The sequence below is a fragment of the Bos javanicus genome, chromosome 16, assembly GCF_032452875.1.
Source record: "Bos javanicus breed banteng chromosome 16, ARS-OSU_banteng_1.0, whole genome shotgun sequence".
NCBI lineage: Eukaryota > Metazoa > Chordata > Mammalia > Artiodactyla > Bovidae > Bos > Bos javanicus.
The window spans coordinates 55,538,500-55,560,245 of NC_083883.1; the positions used below are offsets into that span (position 1 = coordinate 55,538,500).

The 21,746-nt window shown below is 38.9% G+C and overlaps 1 protein-coding gene across 9 annotated transcripts in view; it reads right to left on the bottom strand.

The window, feature by feature from the left end:
- The window catches only part of AADACL3 (arylacetamide deacetylase like 3), a 160,597-nt gene that overhangs the window by 45,516 nt on the left and 93,335 nt on the right, over positions 1-21,746 (bottom strand). Inside the window, exons 4-5 of one of the 9 annotated variants that reach the window (XM_061383256.1) lie at positions 19,807-20,095; positions 4,249-4,370 (exon numbers count right to left, since the gene is read on the bottom strand). The exons of 6 other annotated variants lie outside the window; for them this stretch is intronic. The gene's annotated coding sequence lies outside the window, so the exon portion shown is untranslated. The remainder of the gene's footprint in view (positions 1-4,248; positions 4,371-19,806; positions 20,096-21,746) is intronic. 2 more of the 9 variants (XM_061383258.1, XM_061383257.1) reach the window with 2 other exon arrangements.

The following is a 21,746-nucleotide window of genomic DNA, read 5'->3' on the forward strand; positions in this document are numbered from 1 at the left end:
GATTTTATATTCTGCAATTTTAGTGAATTTGTTATTAGTTCTGATAATTTTTTGGTGAAGTCCTTAGTGTTTTCTATCTATAATATGTCATTTGCAAATATTTACTGTTTTATTTCTTCTTTTCTGATTGATGCCTTCTGTTTATTTATTTTTGCCTAATTGCCCTTCCTAGGACTACCAATACTATGTTGAATAAAAGCAGTAAGAGTCAATATCCTTGTCTTGTTCCCAAGCTTAAAGGAACTATGGACTTTTCATATATGGCTTTATTATGTTGAGATATGTTGCCTCTATACCCACACTTAAAAGTTTTATCATAACTGGATGCTGATTTTGTCAAATATTTTTTCTACATCTTGAGATGATCATATTTTATCCTTTATTTTGTTAATGTGGTTTATCATATTGATTGATTCACAGTTGGTGAGTTATCCTTGTATACCTGGAATAAATTCCATTTGATCATGCTATATGATCCTTTTAATGTATTATTGAATTTTATTTGCTAAATATTTTGTTGAGTATTTAGCATTTATATTCATCAGAGATACTGAGCTACAATTTTGTCTTCTCGTGGTGTTTTTGGCTGGTTTTGGTAACCAGGTAATCCTTGTCTTGTAAAATGTTTGAAAGTATTCTATGCTCTTCAATTTTTCAGAAGAGTTTGAGAATTGATATTAATTCTTTAAATGTTTGGTAGAATTCACCACTGAAGTCATTTGTCGTTGTTGTTCAGTGGCTAAGTCATTTACAATTATTTTAATCCCATGGACCATAGCATTCCAGGCTCCTCTGTCCTCCACTAACTCCTGGAGTTTGCTCAGGTTCATGTCCATTGAGTCAGTGATGCTATCTAACATTTTATCCTTCACTACCCCTTTTATCCTTTTGCCTTCAATCTTTCCCATCACCTGGGTCTTTTTCAGTGAGTTGGCTCTTCACATCAGGTGGCCAAATTATTGGAGCTTCAGCTTTAGCAACCGTTCTTCCAATGAATATTCAGGGTTGATTTCCTTTAGGATTGACTGGTTTGATCTTCTTGCAGTCCAAAGGATCCTAGACCTGGAGCTGACTGTGGATCAGATCATGAGTTCCTTATTGCAAAATTCAGGCTTAAGTTGAAGAAAGTAGGAAAAACCACTAGGCCATTCAGGTATGACCTAAATTAAACTCTTTATGATTCTACAGTGGAGGTAATCAAGAGATTTAAAGGATTAGCTCTGGTAGACAGAGTGCCTGAAGAACTATGTGCGAACTTCATTACATTGTATAGGAGACAGTAGCCAAAACCATCCCAAAGAAAAAGAAATGCAAGAAGACAAAGTGGTTGTCTGAGGAGGCTTTACAAATAGCTGAGGAAAGAAGAGAGAAAAAACGCAAGGGAGAATGGGAAAGATATATTCAACTGAATGCAGAGTTTCAGCGAATAGCAAGGATAGATAAAAAGGCCTTCTTAAATGAACAATGCAAAGAAATAGAGGAAAACAATAGAATAGGAAAGACTAGAGATATCTTCAAGAAAACTGGAGATATCAAGGGAACATTCATGCAAGGATGGGCATGATAAAGGACAGAAACAATAAGGACCTAACATAAGCAGAAGAGATGGCAAGAATACACAGAAGAACTATACAAAAAAGGTCTCAATGACACAGATAACAACAATGGTGTGGTCACTCACCTTGAGCTGGGCATCCTCGAGTGTGAAGGCATCTAGTCTTTTCTTTGTCAGGAGGCTCATGATTACTGAGTCCATTTCCTTATTCATTATTAGTCTGTTCAAATTTTCTATTTCTTCATGATTCAGTCTTGGAAAATTGTATGTTACTAGGAATTTATCTATTTCTTCTAGGTTGTCCAATTTATTGGCACACAATTGGTCATCAGTTCAGTTCAGTTCAGTCGCTCAGTCGTGTCTGACTCTTTGCAACCCCATGAATCGCAGCACGCCAGGCTTCCCTGTCCATCACCAACTCCCGGAGTTCACTCAGACTCATATCCATCAAGTTAGTGATGCCATCCAGCCATCTCATCCTCTGTCGTCCCCTTCTCCTCCTGCCCCCAATCCCTCCCAGCATCAGAGTCTTTTCCAATGAGTCAACTCTTCACATGAGGTGGCCAAAGTACTGGAGTTTCAGCTTTAGCATCATTCCTTCCAAAGAAATCCCAGGGCTGGTCTCCTTCAGAATGGTCTGGTTGGATCTCCTTGCAGTCCAAGGGACTCTCAAGAGTCTTCTCCAACACCACAGTTCAAAAGCATCAATTCTTCAGCGCTCAGCCTTCTTCACAGTCCAACTCTCACATCCATACATGACCACAGGAAAAACCATAGCCTTGACTAGATGAACCTTTGTTGGCAAAGTAATGTTTCTGCTTTTGAAAATGCTATCTAGGTTGGACATAACTTTCCTTCCAAGGAGTAAGCGACTTTTAATTTCATGGCTGCAATCACCATCTGCAGTGATTTTGGAGCCCAGAAAAATAAAGTCTGACACTGTTTCCACTGTTTCCCCATCTATTTCCCATGAAGTGATGGGACTGGATGCCATGATCTTCTTTTTCTGAATGTTGAGCTTTAAGCCAACTTTTTCACTCTCCACTTTCACTTTCATCAAGAGGCTTTTGAGTTCCTCTTCACTTTCTGCCATAAGGGTGGTGTCATCTACATATCTGAGATTATTGATATTTCTCCCAGCAATCTTGATTCCAGCTTGTGCTTCTTCCAGCCCAGCGTTTCTCATGATGTACTCTGCATATAAGTTAAATAAGCAGGGTGACAATATACAGCCTTGATGAACTCCTTTTCCTATTTGGAACCAGTCTATGTAGTCTCATAATTTTTTGTATTTCTATAGTACCTATTGGAACATCTCCTCTTTCAATTCTGATTTTATTTGAGTCCTCTCTTATTTTGGTGACAGTTTATATACTTTGTTTTCTTAGCTAAAGGTTTGTATATTGGGGGTGTTTTTTTTTAATTGTTCTTCATTTCATTGCTCTTTTCTAGTCCCTATTTCATTTATTAGGGATTCCCAGGTGGCTCAGAAGGTAAAGCATCTGCCTGTGATGCAGGACACCCAGGTTCAGTCCCTGGGTCAAGAGGATCCCCTGGAGAAGGAAATGGAAACCCATTCCAGTACTCTTGCCTAGAAAATTCCATGGATGGAGGACCCTGGGGGGCTACAGTCCATGGGGTCACAAAGAGTTAGACATGACTGAGCGACTTCACTTTGATCTTTACAATTTCCTTCCTTCTACCAACTTTAGGGTTCATTTCTTCTTTCTATAGTTCCTTGAGGTGTAAAACTTGTTTATTTGAGATCATTCAAATTTCTTAATAAAAAATTTATCACTCTGAATTTCCCTTTAGAATTGCTTTTGCTGCATTCCATAATTTTTGGTATGTTGTGTTTCCATTTTTTCAAGGTACTTTTTAATTTCCCTTTTGATTTCTCCTTTGACTCATTAGTTGTTCAGTAGTATGTTGTTTAATCTCTACATATCTGTGAATTTTCCATTTTTCTTCTTGTAATTATTTTCTGGTTTCATACCATTGTGGTTGGAAAAGATAATTATATGAGTCAATCACCTTAAATCTAGTACAGCTTGTTTTATAGCTTAACATATGATCTACCCTGAAATACATTCCATGTGTGCTTAAGAATGTGTATTCTGTTGCTTTTGAACAGAATGTTCTGCATAGGTCTGTTAAGTCTATATTTTCTAATATAGAAAATATTAGAAATTTTTCTATATGTTGTTTAAGGTCCATATTCCCTTGCTGGTTTTCTGTTGACAGTAATCAAAACAGCATGGTACTGGCATAAAAGCAGACACACTGAAATGATGGAACTGAATAGAGACCCCAGATATAAACTCACCCATATATAGCCAACTAATACAACAATGGAACCAAGAATATACAATGGGGAAAGGATAATCTCTTCAATAAATGTATTGCTCAAATAAACAAAAACTCTTTGGTAACTTTAGTAATTTCAAAATATTAAAGGAGTCCCAAACTAAAAAGTTTGGGGATCACTAATATACACATATAAATAAGTCTCTTCCCCTTACCTATTTATTCCTCCAGTCACCATTTTCCCTGACCAGAGGCAACCCCTCTTGATAGTTTCCTATGTGTTACATGTGTATGTAAGTAAATGTATCATGTATTTTTTTCTTTTTATAAACAGCAGTTTATTATGCACACTGACCGAGAATTCTGAAATGAGGAAAAGTAGTTACCATCATTTCATCACACTTTTCAACTCTTCCTTCTCCATGTCCTTGGAAACACATTGTGTGTCTACTCTTCCAGAAATTACTGAGTCTTTCAAAGCCACACACACTTTTCTTTGGATGCCCATCTGCCAATGACAGGGTGAGAAAAATGTATATCATATCTATGATTATAAGAAAATTTCCATTTTTAATATTTTTAATATCACCTTATCTTTGAGCTGGTAAGACAGTTCTAAATAATTAGAACACTAAGTCACTTTCTTCTCTTCAGGGGTGTAGTAACAATGCCAACATAACCAGAATGTAACCCAAAGACATGTCTGAAATCTGGCCAAAGAAAATATCCTTCTTTAACTGTCTCTGGTACATTCTTAATTATTTCTAACTTAAAGTTTCTATTTTTTCCTTAATCTGCATATAATCTGAAATTTAACCCTTCCATTGAGATTTTTTATTATAGTTGATTTACAATATTGTGTTAATTTCTGCTGCCCAGCAAAGTGATTCAGTTATATAAATACATACATCCATTTTTACATTTTTTTCCATTATGGTTTATCACAGGATATTGAATATAGCTCCTTGTGCTATTATAAGAGAACTCCCATAAGTCTATCAGCTGATTTCTCTCCAATGAGTTTACTATCAATTACTCTATATTGTTCAGAAAACTCTATTTGATTTTTTTTCAAATGGCTAATCTCTTCTGTTTGTAAGGCCCTGTTTCTCTTTTATATTTTTATTCTCTCATTGGTTTATTTACTCAATTGCACATGTTTACTTTAGAAATTTGAATAATTCTGGTATCTGAAGTTCCTGGGAATTAACTCCTGTGATTTGTCTTGCAGGACATGGATTGAGGGTATGTCCTTCCAGACAAATTTAGCAATTTGCTTCTACCAGGTATCAAAGGATTCACTTTTATGGTAATTTATTGGTTTGATTTTTACTAAAGTATGTGGGAAACATAAATTTGAACCCCTAAACCATGTAAGAATAATCCTGTATGTACCATTCATCATGAAACACTTTTTTTCAGTTGGTACTGGACGAAAAAAGTTATTTTCTAGTCCACCTGTTCACTGTTGCTGCCACTGCAGGTATCTGCTTTGTGCACAAAGATCTCAATGTCATCTCTAGGAGACATAAGGCCATGTCTCCTGATCTTGTAAGGCCATCAAAAACTAAGCACATGGGTTACTGAGACCTACAAACCCTTTCTAGTTTACATTTTACCCTTGAGTTTTGGCCCTGGGAATTGCCCCTCTTTTCTTGCAAATTCTTGTAAGTATGCATTGAAAAGAATGCCTGTTGTAGTTTGTCCAGCATTTCTAGATTTTTTTTTTTGCATTGGAAAAGGTACCAGATACTCTAGTCCACCATACTGCTAGAAATAGAAGTCTTCATCATACTTTACTGATCAAGGTTAAGTCACCTAAAGACAAAACCAAATTTATCCTCCAAATTATTTCTCTTCTCATATACAAATCATCATATTTCTCCAACTCTGTAAGACAATGGAAAGGCAGACTCCCTTGTCAAAGTTATTATTATCAACCTAATTTACACATTCCTCTCTTATGAAAAACTGTAAATTGTAGAATTAGTCATGTTTTCCTCTTCCCTTGACTACTAAAGAGTACATAATCACAGCCAATGTCAAAAATCTATATCCAACATTTCTCTTCTCAGCCTTCCAGGCAGTCTGGCCATCAGAGGCTTCTTCCTCTAGCCTTCCCTTGCACAGCACCTGGTTTTACAGGCCACTTTTTCTCCCTCCTTGTTTACATATCCCCAGCCTCAGCTTTTTCTCCCTCCCTCATTTTCTCTCTCTCTTTCTCCTGTGCCTCCTCCCTCCCTCCCTCCCTCCAGTCCACTCCAGATTATGTCTCTGTCTGGTTCCTTTTCTAAATGAACATATAAAAATTCATCTAGATGTTCAACATATCTAAGGCTTTCCCATTTTTCCATCTTCCTTAGAAAGCAAAAAAAAAAATCTCCTATACCATCTCAGATCTATATCCTGAGAATTACTTCTCATAAATCTACTACGACCTTGTTCATTCTTGAACTTGAACTGGTAGTTCATCTTTTCCCTTCCCACCACACTAGAAAGCCAAGTTTTATCTCCCTCTCCCTACAATTCTGACAGCTTCTCCTCCCTGTTCTACCTCAGTCTAACCCATTCCATCCTAGTGACCCAGCTGGAATGTCTAAACCAACCCCTAAATAAAGTGAGGATGATTATCAATTACCATATGGCAGAAAGTGAAGAGGAACTCAAAAGCCTCTTGATGAAAGTGAAAGTGGAGAGTGAAAAAGTTGGCTTAAAGCTCAACATTCAGAAAAAGAAGATCATGGCATCCAGTCCCACCACTTCATGGGAAATAGATGGGGAAACAGTGGAAACAGTGTCAGACTTTATTTTTCTGGGCTCCAAAATCACTGCAGATGGTGATTGCAGCCATGAAATTAAAAGACGCTTACTCCTTGGAAGGAAAATTATGACCAACCTAGATAGCATATTCAAAAGCAGAGACATTACTTTGCCAACAAAGGTTCATCTAGTCAAGGCTATGGTTTTTCCTGTGGTCATGATGGATGTGAGAGTTGGACTGTGAAGAAGGCTGAGCACCGAAGAATTGATGCTTTTGAACTGTGGTGTTGGAGAAGACTCTTGAAAGTCCCTTGGACTGCAAGGAGATCCAACCAGACCATTCTGAAGGAGACCAGCCCTGGGATTTCTTTGGAAGGAATGATGCTAAAGCTGAAACTCCAGTACTTTGGCCACCTCATGCGAAGAGTTGACTCATTGGAAAAGACTCTGATGCTGGGAGGGATTGGGGCAAGAGGAAAAGGGGACGACAGAGGACGAGATGGCTGGATGGCATCACTGACTCGATGGACGTGAGTCTGAGTGAACTCCGGGAGTTGGTGATGGACAGGGAGGCCTGGCGTGCTGTGATTTGTGGGCTTGCAAAGAGTCGGACACGACTGAGCGGCTGATCTGATCTGATATAGTAATCAGTGGCCTGATGCTCAGAGATGCCTAACTCTGACATATAGACCATGGGGTTTCCAAGGATAAAATTTAGAGTTTTGAGTGACTCTTATTACAAAGACAGAAAAATATGAATTTTACAAACAAATACTTTATATAAGCCAGAATACTCTAGTATCAAAACCTTTCAATTTCATGACTTTGCTCAAGTGGGCTGCAAGCCATTTACCTGAAAAATACCCCCAAATCTTTGGGGAATGTTGGCCACAAATGCTGAGCTAACATTAATTCCTTATAACCAATAACACCACTCTACAGTATACCAGTCTGAGCAGGTGCTTACGCGAGTCAGGTGATAAGGAATTCTAACCCAATGTCAACTCACAGTACCAGAACTTTCAAAGTTTACATAGAGGTTTAATGGGGTTCAGCCACATACACAATTCAGACAGATGGTCTTAAAAAACCTTACATTTTTAAGGCTTCATCTTTGAAATGGCCTTAACTATGGGATGGTGTGGGTAGAACATATTGGGGTGGCCAAAAAGTTTGTTCAGATTTTTCTGTAAAATGTTACAAAAACCTAAACAAGCTTTTTGGTCAACCCAAAATATTCCAAGTACAGGGCAGGAAGTAAGGCGCTTTCAATTGTCAAGGTTTAGCTCTTGGGTCAACCAGCAGCGATGTCCTCCACTTATACAAAGATCTTTATTTTGTTCACTGATGTATCCCAAATACCTAGAACAGAAAGAGGCAAACTCTTTTTTTTTTTCTTTTATAACTGAGATTTTATTGGTTGTTTTGAGGATCACTACACAGACATTTCAATTTGTACACAATTCTTCACATATGTTCCAGAAATCTAAAATATCATGTAGTTGGGATTCTTAACAGTTATTCCAGTGACTTTCCAGCTTAAAATTTGGAGCAAACTTTCCTTAACAGGATATCAAGTACCAATATCTTCAAATATTGATATGTTGTTACATCATAAGTCCCACTGATTCACAATTTAATATCATATACACTACATACCCAAACTGTCAATCGTTCACAGCACATTAACCAAGTTACTAGGAAAACTGGACTACCACGACCAAAGATGTTATAGTATAGTGCACAAAATTCTGACCAGGAGAGCCAAGATCAAAAAGTGGTTTGCTGTAGGAAATAATTCTACCAAAACGATATGGGAAGAGAAGTAATTTAAAGTGTTCAAGACATTAAATGCACAACTGACTCCAAACTGCCATTTAGTATGCTTTTGTGTTACAGGATATAAAAGCTACCCCCCATCTATGGAATGTTAAGCTGACACCCAAGACAATCAAAGCCTCCTGTATCCAATATCCCACTATTTTCTGGTTGTACCAAAAAATAAACAACCAGCAAATGATTTCACCTCTTAAAAAAAAGCATTTACACTTAAAAAATGGGATGAGGTGGGATTCCCTTCTGTAAAGTTTCAGATGGCAGACATCTTGTGGACTATACAACTATTCAACTTGGCCTTCATAATTAGAAACCAGCTACAGATAATACGCAAGCAAACAGGTGTGGCTGGGTCCAATAAAACTTTATTTATGGATATTAAAACCTGAATTGAATATAGTCTTCACCTATCACAGAATATCCTCCATTTTATTTTTTCAACCACTTGAATATGTACAACAACAAAAAATTATTGGTTCACAGGCTGTACAAAAACAGGCAGCAGGCAGGATTTGGCCATGGGTCAGTTTGAAAACCACTGACCTAGAACATTGTAAGAGTGCTAATGGAAGCTTTTATGCCAAAGTACTCAAGGGTACTTGAAAGTGCTACATTATTTTAAGTATATTAGGCATTACTTATACAATCATGTTTATGTTGTTACTGTGTTTTCCAAGTGCAGAGGAAAATTTAACTTACTTTATACACTGTGAACTATGATATATATATTTTTTGATATATTTAAATTAGTGAGACTAGAATAAGGATGTCCTCAATAAAACAGTAGATGGTAAACTCTCTGAACCCTTCCAGGGTTCTGGGTCAGTGGTTTTCAAACTAGCCCAAATTTATCCAGCCTACTGCCTGTTTTTATATGTCCTGTGAGCTGAGTTCTTTTTACATATTTAAGTAGTTGAAAAAATAAAAAGAAGAATATTCTGTGGTATGTGAAGACTACATTAAATTCAAGTTTCAATAGTACATGGTAAACAATTCTGGGTCCAAACATCTCATCTGTCTCAAATTATACCTAACCAAGAAGACCAAGTTCCCAGCCTGAGCCTTGGATTTGATTTTATTACTGTTTAAAAAGCAGGTACTGTCGGGAAGTCAAGTGGTTAAGAGTCACTACTTTCACTGCCTATGGGCCCAGAGTTCAATCCCTGGTTGGGGAACTAAGAGCCCACAAGCCACAGAGCATGGTCAAAGAAAAAATAAAGTTAAAAATAGCAACTAACAGGATTAGGAACTAAGCCAGTTATGATGACATGTGCATTTCTTATCGACTCATACTGAAAAAAAGAGTTAGTTAATCTCAGTGGCATAGAAAAGGCTGCATGGAGCAAAGATATGCACTATTGGACCTGGAGGATTATGTTAACATATTTTTAACCTGTGGGCCCCATTAAATAGAGAGCTCTGCAAAGGAAGTGGGGCCAGTTCCATTCCCACACTGGCTGGTTAGTTCAGGGATTATAGGCACATTCTGCTTTCCTAAGACTAAAGCAAACATTTCTCAGTCCCAGCCCGGCACACATAAAAGAAACAGGACCTTGGTATATAGTAGGTACTCAGGAAATATTTAAATGAATGGATGAATATATGGATAACTTTGAACTATTAGAGTAAAAAAAATGCATTCTAGTAAAGAGGCCATTAACGAATATTATTTACTCTGTTCTTGTCTTTTCTGTTACGGGAAACATAAGAAATATAAGCTCCACTGATTGGCCACTTACTCATTCACTAATTTCACAACCATATTACTAAATACATATGTTACAGAAACTCTTCAAGGAGCTGGGCCTACAAAGCTAAGACACCGGAGGGGCGCACACTAACTCTCATGGGTTCTAGGCACTTTTGTCTTCATGGGTCCCTTCCTCCAATAAAACAATATTAAAAGTTTTACCTTGTGTTAATATAAACACAAACGTACTTGGACTGGATTCATTATTATACTCATGTGTGCAATGTGTGCTAAGTCACTTCAGTCCTGTCCAACTCTGTGACCCTATGGACTGTAGCCTATCAGGCTCCTCTGTCCCTGGGATTCTCCAGGCAAGAATACTGGAGTGGGTTGCCATGCCCTTCTCCAGAGCATCTTCCTGACCCAGGGACTGAACCCACATCTCTTATGACTCCTGTACTGGCAGGTGGGTTCTTTAAGACTAGACCCACCTGGGAAGCCCATTATACTCATGGTTATTATTATTTTCATTACTTCTTCTGAATTTAAATGAAATTAAGATTACAACAATGTGGTAGGCCCCCAAAAGTATCGTGGGCCCTGGGTATCTGTCCACTGTGCCTTATAAATGGGTCAGCCCCACAACAGTCTCTGTCTTCCTGCCATCTCTCCTGAATAATTCAGTCTAAACATTAATTGAAGGGGCTGAGCAAGATAGGTAGGTGGGATTCCAGAGTGTGGGAGTCCTGCAGGGTAATTTTGGAGAGCTTCCAAGGTGGGGGCGGGGGGCACCTGTGGTGAGGGGGTAAGGAAGGCAGCTGTGTGGAGGGACAGTGACAGCAGTGGGAGGTATTAGGATCTGAGCAGAGTGAGGAGGAAATCTAGTTGTGAGTCAGGGTCACTACAGGGATGGCAGGATAGCTGAGAAGGAGTGCAGGAGGAGAGGGACCTCACTGCTCAGTGCAGATTGCTGAAGCCTGAGTGGAGTAGGGCAGATGTCTACGCAAGGGTGCTAGGTGGTGGCAGTGGCCCATTAAGAAGCCACTGGGGATCAGGAGGGACTCTTGGAAGGCTAGGAGAGCAGAAGAAATCGCCTGGAGTGGGGCCAAGCAGGATGATGAGGACATTAGCACAGTCTGGTGTGGGATGTCATAGCCTAGGCAGGGTGGATCAAAGGAAGTACTGTCAAACTGGGGACAATGTGATAACAGATTTGATAAATACTGATGACAACAGATTCAGTTCAGTTCAGTTGCTTAGTCATGTCTGACTCTTTGTGACCCCATGAATTGCAGCACACCAGGCCTCCCTGTCCATCACCATCTCCTGGAGTTCACTCAAACTCACGTCCATCAAGTAGGTGATGCCATCCAGCCATCTCATCCTCTGTCGTCCCCTTCTCCTCCTGCCTCCAATCCCTCCCAGCATCAGGGTATTTTCCAATGAGTCAACTCTTTGCATGAGGTGGCCAAAGTATTGGAGTTTCAGCTTTAGCATCATTCCTTCCAAAGAACACCCAGGACTGATCTCCTTTAGAATGGACTGGTTGGATCTCCTTGCAGTCCAAGGGACTTTCAAGAGTCTTCTCCAACACCACAGTTCAAAAGCATCAATTCTTCGGCGCTCAGCTTTCTTCACAGTCCAACTCTCACATCCATACATGACTACTGGAAAAACCATAGCCTTGACTAGACGAACCTTTGTTGGCAAAGTAATGTCTCTGCTTTTGAATATGCTATCTAGGTTGGTCATAACTTTCCTTCCAAGGAGTAAGCGTCTTTTAATTTCATGGCTGCAGTCACCATCTGCAGTGATTTTGGAGCCCAGAAAAATAAAGTCTGACACTGTTTCCACTGTTTCCCCATCTATTTCCCATGAAGTGATGGGACCGGATGCCATGATCTTCGTTTTCTGAATGTTGAGCTTTAAGCCAACTTTTTCACTCTCCTCTTTCACTTTCATCAAGAGGCTTTTGAGTTCCTCTTCACTTTCTGCCATAAGGGTGGTGACATCTGCATATCTGAGGTTATTGATATTTTTCCTGGCAATCTTGATTCCAGATTGTGCTTCTTCCAGCCCAGCGCTTCTCATGATGTACTCAATAGATTGGAACTCAATAAATAAAATAGGAATCCATGAGGTCACACCAATATAAATGAATGAATCTGTTAACTGATTGATTTATAAGGAAAAGAGAAAGCTTTTCCTCATAGCAGAATACCAACTGATAAATGTAGAATGTAAAATGAATAAGCTAAATAAGAAAATCACTATCTGACAATCAACTTAATAATATTGATTCAGACAAGAATAATCAATGGATGCTAAAACTGATGGGTGAACATTTGATGCAGGATGGAATATTCAAATAGCCTCAAAATACCTCCCACAAAATACTAACTATAAAGGGGGAAAGAATACTTCAACAATAAGGAAGGCTGATCAAAGTAAATGTCACTGTTAATAAAACAAACTGGAATTGTGCACCACCTATTGGAGGCAGTGAAAAGACCATCACTACTGTGATATTCCTGCCAAAAAAAAAAATTTTTTTTAATGCCTGACTGAGAAGGCGGTCCTAAGATGGCAGAAGAATAGGATGGGGAGACCACTTTCTCCCCTACAAATTCATCGAAAGAACATTTGAACGCTGAGCAAATTCCACAAAACAACTTCTGAATGCTGGCAGAGGATATCAGGCACCCAGAAAGGCAGCCCATTGTCTTTGAAAGGAGAACAAAGGACTGAGCAGAGCTAGCCGGCTGCAGACTGGCCCATCCCCTGCTGGAGACAGGCAGGTGAGGGCAGCCAGAGCCAGAAGAGGGCACTCACGGCCCCAGAGAGGCATCATCTACCTAACTGCAAGTAGCCTTCATTGTTAACCAAGACTCCGTGTGATTGCGGACAGTCAACATCCACCGGGAGGGTCGCAGCCAGAGATCAGCTCCCCAGAGACACATGGCACACCTGAGAAGGTGCACCCGTTGTACACCCAGAAAACCGAGTGGCTGGGATGGGGGAGGCGATAAGTCACAGCTCCCCAAGCACCTGGTCACCTGAGCTGCTCAGACTGGGGAAGGGCACAAAACGCAGGCTCAATCAAGTCTGCGGCTTTGTGGAGTACCCGAGAACCTGAACAGCTTTGACCTGGGAAGTGCACTCAACCCAGGACTGGCCTCAGACAGTTCCCAGCAGAGCAACCTAGAGCCTGAGCAATATATACTGGGAAAGCACACACTCCGTGAACGGGGGCAAACCCATTGTGGCCGAGACACCGGGAGCACAGCCCACAGACGCCAGTGATATTTGTTTGCAGTGTTCCTCCCTCCCCACAGCACAGCTGAACAAGTGAGCCTAAAAAAAGTGACCACCACTGCCCTCTTGTGTCAGGGTGGAGATTAGACACTGAAGAGGCCAGCAAACAGAAACTAAACAGAGGGAACTACTTTGGAAGTGACAGTTGCAATAGATTAAAACCCTGCAGTTAGCATCGACTACATAGGAATGGGCCTATAGATCTTGAGAAGTGTAAGCCAGATCAACAAACTATCTGAAAATGAACTGACCCCACACTGTCCACAACACCACCAGAGAAAGTCCTAGATATATTTTTACTATTATCATTTTTTTAATTTTTAAAAAAAATTTTAAGTCCTCTATTACTCCTTTAATTTTCATTTTTATAACTTACTATTACTTTGCAAAAAAAAAACCACCCTATTTTTAAAGCAAACTTCATATATATATATATATATATATTTTATAATTTTTGTGACTTTGTTTTTTTCTTTAATATTGTATTTTTGAGAATCTAATCTCTACTCTAGATTTTTAATCTTTGCTTTTGGGTATTTGTTATCAATTTTGTACCTTTAAGAATCCAATCTTTAGTACCCATTTTTACTTGCGAGCAAGATTACTGGCTGGATTGCTCTCTCCCCCTTTGGACTCACCTTTTTGCCACCAGGTTGCCTCTATCTCCTCCCTCCCTTCTCTTCTCTACCCAACCCTGTGAATCTCTTTGTGTGTTCTGGGCTGTGGAGAACACTTAGGGAACTGATTACTGGCTGGAGCTGTCTCGCTTCTTTTGATTCCCCCTTTTATCCTCCTGGCCACCTCTCTCTCCTTCCTCCCTCTCTCTTCTCTGTATAACTCCGTGAACATCTCTGAGGGGTACAGACTGTGGAGAGCACATAGGAAAGTGATTACTGGCTACATTGCTCTCTTCTTTCAATTCCCCCCTTCTCCTCCTGGTCACCTCTATCTCCCTCCTCCCTCTTCTCTTCTCCTTGTAACTCTGTGTACCTCTCCAGGTGTCCCTCACTGTGGAGAAACTTTACATCATTAACCTAGATGTTTTATCATCTATACATCAGTACTGTATAGATGGAGAAGTCTTGAGGCTACTGTAAGAATACAACTGAAAACCAGAGGCAGGAGGCTTAAGTCCAAATCCTGAGAACACCAGAGAACTCCTGACTTCAGGGAACATTAATCAATAGGAACTCATCAAATGCCTCCATACCTACACTGAAACCAAGCACCACCCAAGGGCCAACAAGCTCCAGAGAAAGACATACCACACAAATTCTCCAGCAACACAAGAACATAACCCTGAACTTCAATATACAGGCTGCCCAAAGTCACAACAAACCCACTGACATCTCAAAACTCATTACTGGACACATCAGTGCACTCCAGAGAGAAGAAATCCAGCTCCACCCACCAGAACACTGACACAAACTTCCCTAACCAGGAAACCTTGACAAGCTACACGTCCAACCCCACCCACAGTGAGGAACCTCCATAATAAAGAGGAACCACAAACTGCCAGAATATGGAAAGGTCACCCAAAACACAGCAATATAAACAAGATGAAAAGGCAGAGAAATACCCAGTAGATAAAGGAACAGGATAAATGCCCACCAAACCAAACCAAAGAGGAAGAAATAGGGAATCTACCTGATAAAGAATTCTGAAAAATGATAGTTAAAATGACCCAAAATCTTGAAAACAAAATGGAGTTACAGACAAATAGCCTGGAGACAAAGATCGAGAAGATGCAAGAAAGGTTTAACAAGGACCTAGAAGAAATAAAAAATAGTCAATATATAATGAATAATGCAATAAATGAGATCAAAAACACTCTGGAGGGAATCAACAGTAGACTAACAGGCAGAAGATAGGATTAGTGAGGTAGAAGACAGAATAGTAGAAATAAATGAAACAGAGGAAAAAAGAAAAAAGAATTAAAGGAAATGAGGACACCCTCAGAGACCTCTTGGACAATGTTAAACCCCCCAACATTAGAATCATAGGAATCCCAGAAGAAGAAGACAAAAAGAAAGACCATGAGAAAATACTTGAGGAGATAATAGTTGAAAACTTCCCTAAAATGGGGAAGGAAATAGTCACCCAAGTCCAAGAAACCCAGAGAGTCCCAAACAGGGTAAACACAAGATGAAACACCCTAAGACACATATTAATAAAATTAACAAAGATCAAATACAAAGAACAAATATTAAAAGCATCAAGGGAAAAATAACAAATAACACACAAGGGTATTCCCATAAGGATAACAGCTGATCTTTCAATAGATTCTCTTCAGGCCAGAATGGAATAGCAAGACATACTTAAAGTGATGAAAGAAAATAACCTATAGCCCAAACTACTGTACCCAGCAAGTATCTCATTCAAATATGAAGGAGAAATCAAAAGCTTTACAGACAAGCAAAAGCTGAGAGAATTCAGCACCACCAAACCAGCTCTCCAACAAATGCTAAAGGATCTTCTCTAGACAGGAAACACAGAAAGAGTGTATAAACTCAAACCCAAAACAATAAAGTAAATGGCAATGGGATCATACTTATCAATAGTTACCTTAAATGTAAATGGTAAACGCCCAACCAAAAGACAAAGACTGGCTGAATAGATACAAAAACAAGACTCCTATATATGTTGTCTACAAGAGACCCACCTCAAAACAAGGGACACATGCAGACTGAAAGTGAAGGGCTGGAAAAAGATATTCCATGCAAACAGAAACCAAAAGAAAGCAGGAGTAGCAATACTCATATCAGATAAAATAGACTTTAAAACAAAGGCTGTGAAAAGAGACACTACATAATGGAAAAGGATCAATCCAAGAAGAAGATATAACAATTATAAATATATATGCACCCAACATAGCACCGCAATACGTTAAGACAAATGCCAGCAAGTATGAAAGGGGAAATTAATAATAACACAATAATAGTGGGAGACTTTAATACCCCACTCACACCTATGGATAGATCAACTAAAAAGGAAACACAAACTTTAAATGATACAATAGACCAGTTAGACCTAATTGATATCTTTAGGACATTTCACCCCAAAACAATGAATTTCACCTTTTTCTCAAGTGCACATGGAACCTTCTCCAGGATAGATCACATCCTAGGCCATAAATCTAGCCTTGGTAAATTCAAAAAAATTGAAATCATTCCAAGCATCTTTTCTGACCACAATGCAGTAAGATTAGATGTCAATTACAGGAGAAAAACTATTAAAAATTCCAACATATGGAGGCTGAACAACACACTTCTGAATAACCAACAAATCACAGAAGAAATCAAAAAGGAGATCAAAATATGCATAGAAATGAATGAAAATGAAAACACAACAACCCAAAACCTATGGGACACTGTAAAAGCAGTGCTAATAGGGAAGGTTCATAGCAATACAGGCTTACCTCAAGAAACAAGAAAAATGTCAAATAAATAACCTAACTCTACACCTAAGTTTACTAGAAAAGGAAGAAATGAAGAATCCCAGGGTTAGTAGAAGGAAAGAAATCTTAAAAATTGGGGCAGAAATAAATGCAAAAGAAACAAAAGAGACCATAGCAAAAATCAACAAAGCCAAAAGCTGGTTCTTTGAGAAGTTAAATAAAATTGAAAAACCATTAGCCAGACTCATCAAGAAACAAAGGGAGAACAATCAAATCAACAAAGTTAGAAATGAAAATGGAGAGATCACAACAGACAACACAGAAATACAAAGGATCATAAGAGACTACTATCAGCAACTATATGCCAATAAAATGGACAACTTGGAAGAAACAGACAAATTCTTAGAAAAGTACAACTTTCCAAAACTGAACCAGGAAGAAATGGAAAATCTTAACAGACCCATCACAAGCACGAAAATTGAAACTGTAATCAGAAATCTTCCAGCAAACAAAAGCCCAGGATGAGATGGCTTCACAGCTGAATTCTACCAAAAATTGAGAGAAGAGCTAACAGCTATCCTACTCAAACTCTTCCAGAAAATTGCAGAGGAAGGTAAACTTCCAAACTCCACCATCACCCTAATACCAAAACCTGACAAAGATGCCACAAAAAAAGAAAACTACAGGCCAACATCACTGATGAACATAGATGCAAAAATCCTTAAAAAAAAAAATTCTAGCAAAGAGACTCCAACAACATATTAAAAAGATCATATATCATGACCAAGTGGGCTTTATCCCAGGGGTGCAGGGATTCTTCAATATCCATGTATCAATCAATGTAATACACCACATTAACAAATTGAAGAATAAAAACCATATGATTATCTCAATAGATGCAGAGAAAGCCTTTGACAAAATTCAACATTCATTTATGATAAAACCCCTCCAGAAAGCAGGAATAGAAGGAACATACCTCAACATAATAAAAGCTATATATAACAAACCCACAGCAAACATTATCCTCAATGGTGAAAAATTGAAAGCATTTCCCCTAAAGTCAGGAACAAGACAAGGGTACCCACTCTCACCACTACTAGTCAACATAGCTTTGGAAGTTTTGGCCACAGCAACCAGAGAAGAAAAAGAAATAAAAGGAATTCAGATTGCAAAAGAAGAAGTAAAACTCTCACTGTTTGCAGATGACATGATTCTCTACATAGAAAACCCTAAAGACTCCACCAGAAAATTACTAGAGCTAATTAATGAATATAGTAAAGTTGCAGGATATAAAATCAACACACAGAAATCCCTTGCATTCCTATACACTAACAATGAGAAAACAGAAAGAGAAATTAAGGAAACAATTCCATTCACCATTGCAACGAAAAGAATAAAATACTTAGGAATATATCTACCTAAAGAAACTAAAGACCTATATATAGAAAACTATAAAACACTGATGAAAGAAATCAAAGAGGACACAAATAGATGGAGAAATATACCGTGTTCATGGATCAGAAGAATCAATATAGTGAAAATGAGTATACTACCCAAAGCAATCTATAGATTCAATGCAATCCCTATCAAGCTACCAATGGTATTTTTCACAGAACTAGATCAAATAATTTCACAATTTGTATGGAAATACAAAAAACCTTGAATAGCCAAAGCAATCTTGAGAAAGAAGAATGGAACTGGAGGAATCAACCTGCCTGACTTCAGGCTATAATACAAAGCCACAGTCATCAAGACAGAATGGTACTGGCACAAAGACAGAAATATAGATCAATAGTTCAAAATAGAAAGCCCAAAGATAAATCCATGCACCTATGGTCACCTTATCTTCGACAAAGGAGGCAAGAATATACAATGGAGAAAAGACAATCGCTTTAACAAGTGGTGCTGGCAAACTGGTCAACAACTTGCAAAACAATGAAACTAGAACACTTTCTAACACCACACACAAAAATAAACTCAAAATGGATTAAAGATCTAAACGTAAGGCCAGAAACTATAAAACTCCTAGAGGAAACCATAGGCAAAACACTCTCCAACATAAATCACAGCAAGATCCTCTATGACCCAGCTCCCAGAATATTGGAAATAAAAGGAAAAATAAACAAATGTGACCTAATTAAAATTAAAAGCTTTTGCACAACAAAGAAAACTATAAGCAAGGTGAAAAGACAGCCTTCAGAATGGGAGAAAATAATAGCAAATGAAGCAACTGACAAAGAATTAATCTCCAAAATATACAAGCATCTCATGCAGCTCAATTCCAGAAAAATAAACGACCCAATAAAAAAATGGGCCAAAGAACTAAACAGACATTTCTCCAAAGAAGACATACAGATGGCTAACAAACACATGGAAAGATGCTTAACATCACTCATTATTAGAGAAATGCAAATCAAAATCACAATGAGGTGCCATTTCATGCCAGTCAGAATGGCTGCTATCCAAAAGTCTACAAGCAATAAATGGTTTAGAGGTTGTGGAGAAAAGGGAACCCTCTTACACTGTTGGTGGGAATGCAAACTTGTACAGCCACTATGGAGAACAGTGTGGAGATTCCTTAAAAAAACTGGAAATAGAACTGCCATATAACCCAGCAATCCCACTGCTGGGGATACACACCAAGGAAACCAGAATTGAAAGAGACATGTTTACCCCAATGTTCATCGCAGCACTGTTTATAATAGCCAGGACATGGAAGCAACCTAGATGTCCATAAGCAGATGAATGCATAAGAAAGCTGTGGTACATATACACAGCTGGAATAATACTCAGCCATTAAAAAGAATACATTTGAATCAGTTCTAATGAGGTGGATGAAACTGGAGCCTATTATACAGAGTGAAGTAAGCCAGAAAGAAAAACACCAATATAGTATACTAATGCATATATGGAGAAGGCAATGGCACCCCACTCCAGTATTCTTACCTGGAAAATCCCATGGGCAGAGGAGCCTGGCAGGCTGCAGTCCATGGGGTCGCAAAGAGTCGGAGACGACTGAGTGACTTCACTTTCACTTTTCACTTTCATACACTGGAGAAGGAAATGGCAACCCACTCCAGTGTTCTTGCCTGGAGAATCCCAGGGACGGGGGAGCCTGGTGGGCTGCCATCTATGGGGTCACACAGAGTCAGACACGACTGAAGCGACTTAGCAGCAGCAGCAGCAGCAGCAGCAACACATATATATGGAATTTAGAAAGATGGTAACTATAACCCTGTATGTGAGACAGCAAAAGAGACACAGATGTATAGAACAGTCTTTTGGACTCTGTGGGAGAGGGCGAGGGTGGGATGGTTTGGGAGAATGGCATTGAAACATGTATATTATCATATGTAAAACGGATCGCCAGTCCAGGTTCAATACATGATACAGGGTGCTCAGGGATGGTGCACTGGGATGACCCAGAGGGATGGGATGGGGAGGGAGGTGGGAGGGGGGTTCAAGATGGGGAACACATGTACACCCATGGTGGATTCATGCCAATGTATGGCAAAACCAATACAATATTGTAAAGTAAAAAAATAAATAAATAAAATAAAATTGTTAGCCTGGAAAAAATAAAATAAATAAATAAAATAAAGCCTGACTGAAATCTAATAATGACATCAGACAAATTCAAACTTAGGTACATTCAACAAAAATAACTGCCCTGCAATTTAATAAACTGTGAGAGCTCTGACAGTCGTGGAAAGCTTGAGAAAGTCCCCTATTTGAAGAAAGCTAGACATGACAACTAATTGCAATATACAATCCTGGACTTGTGGGTAAAACTTGAAGGTATCTGCAGATTATATTGCATTGATTATATTGATGTTATTTTCCTGATTTTGATGGCTGTATTATCATTCGGTAGTAGAATGTCCCTGTGAGTGATACGCTAAAATATGGGGTGGGGGCATGGAGTGATAGGGTATTCATGCCAGAAATTTCCTCTTCAGTTGTTCAGGAAACAAGGTTATTATACTATTCTTGAAACTTGAGTTTGAAATTATTTCAAACTAAGAAGACAAAATTAAAACCAAGGACTACAGAATTTGTTACTTAACTATTGTGTATTCCTCAAAAAACATTTGCTTTTATTGATTTATAATATTTTTAAAATCAAGTATTTTTTCTGATATAAAAATATGGCTCCCACATGCAAACTTAATCTACAGTATGAGAAGATAGGGCACTGGTTACCCTGGTGAGAGAGTAACAGGAAATAGTGACTAGAAAAGAGTGGTGAAAAGTTTCTGCAGTTCAAGTATTGTTTTCTAATCTGGGTGCAAGCTATGTATCCTTTATGTATTTCCTCACCCTGCACACATAAGATTTGTGCTCTTTTCTGTATGCAGGATATACTTCAATAAAATTTAAATGTAAATGAAAAAAGACATAATCTTTAACTTTTAAAAATCCACAATCCACTATATACTCTGCTACTGTTGCTGCTGCTGCTAAGTCGCTTCAGTCGTGTCCGACTCTGTGCGACCCCATAGACAGCAGCCCACTAGGCTTCCCCATCCCTGGGATTCTCCAGGCAAGAAAACTGGAGTGGGTCGCCATTTCCTTCTCCAATGCATGAAAGTGAAAAGTGAAAGTGAAGTCACTCAGTCGTGTCCAACTCTTCGCAACCCCATGGACTGCAGCCCACCAGGCTCCTCCGCCCATGGGATTTTCTAGGCAACAGTACTGGAGTGGGGTGCCATCGCCTTCTCCGCTATATACTCTAGATTATGCCAATTTCTCAGAGTTGCATATCTAACACTCACAAATCAACAGTGAACCATAAAACTAACCTAAGAAGCTCTAAATTGGTGAGTAAACAAAAATTCAAGAGAGAAAGTTACTGGGGGCCCTAGTAGTCAAAAAATACACTCAAC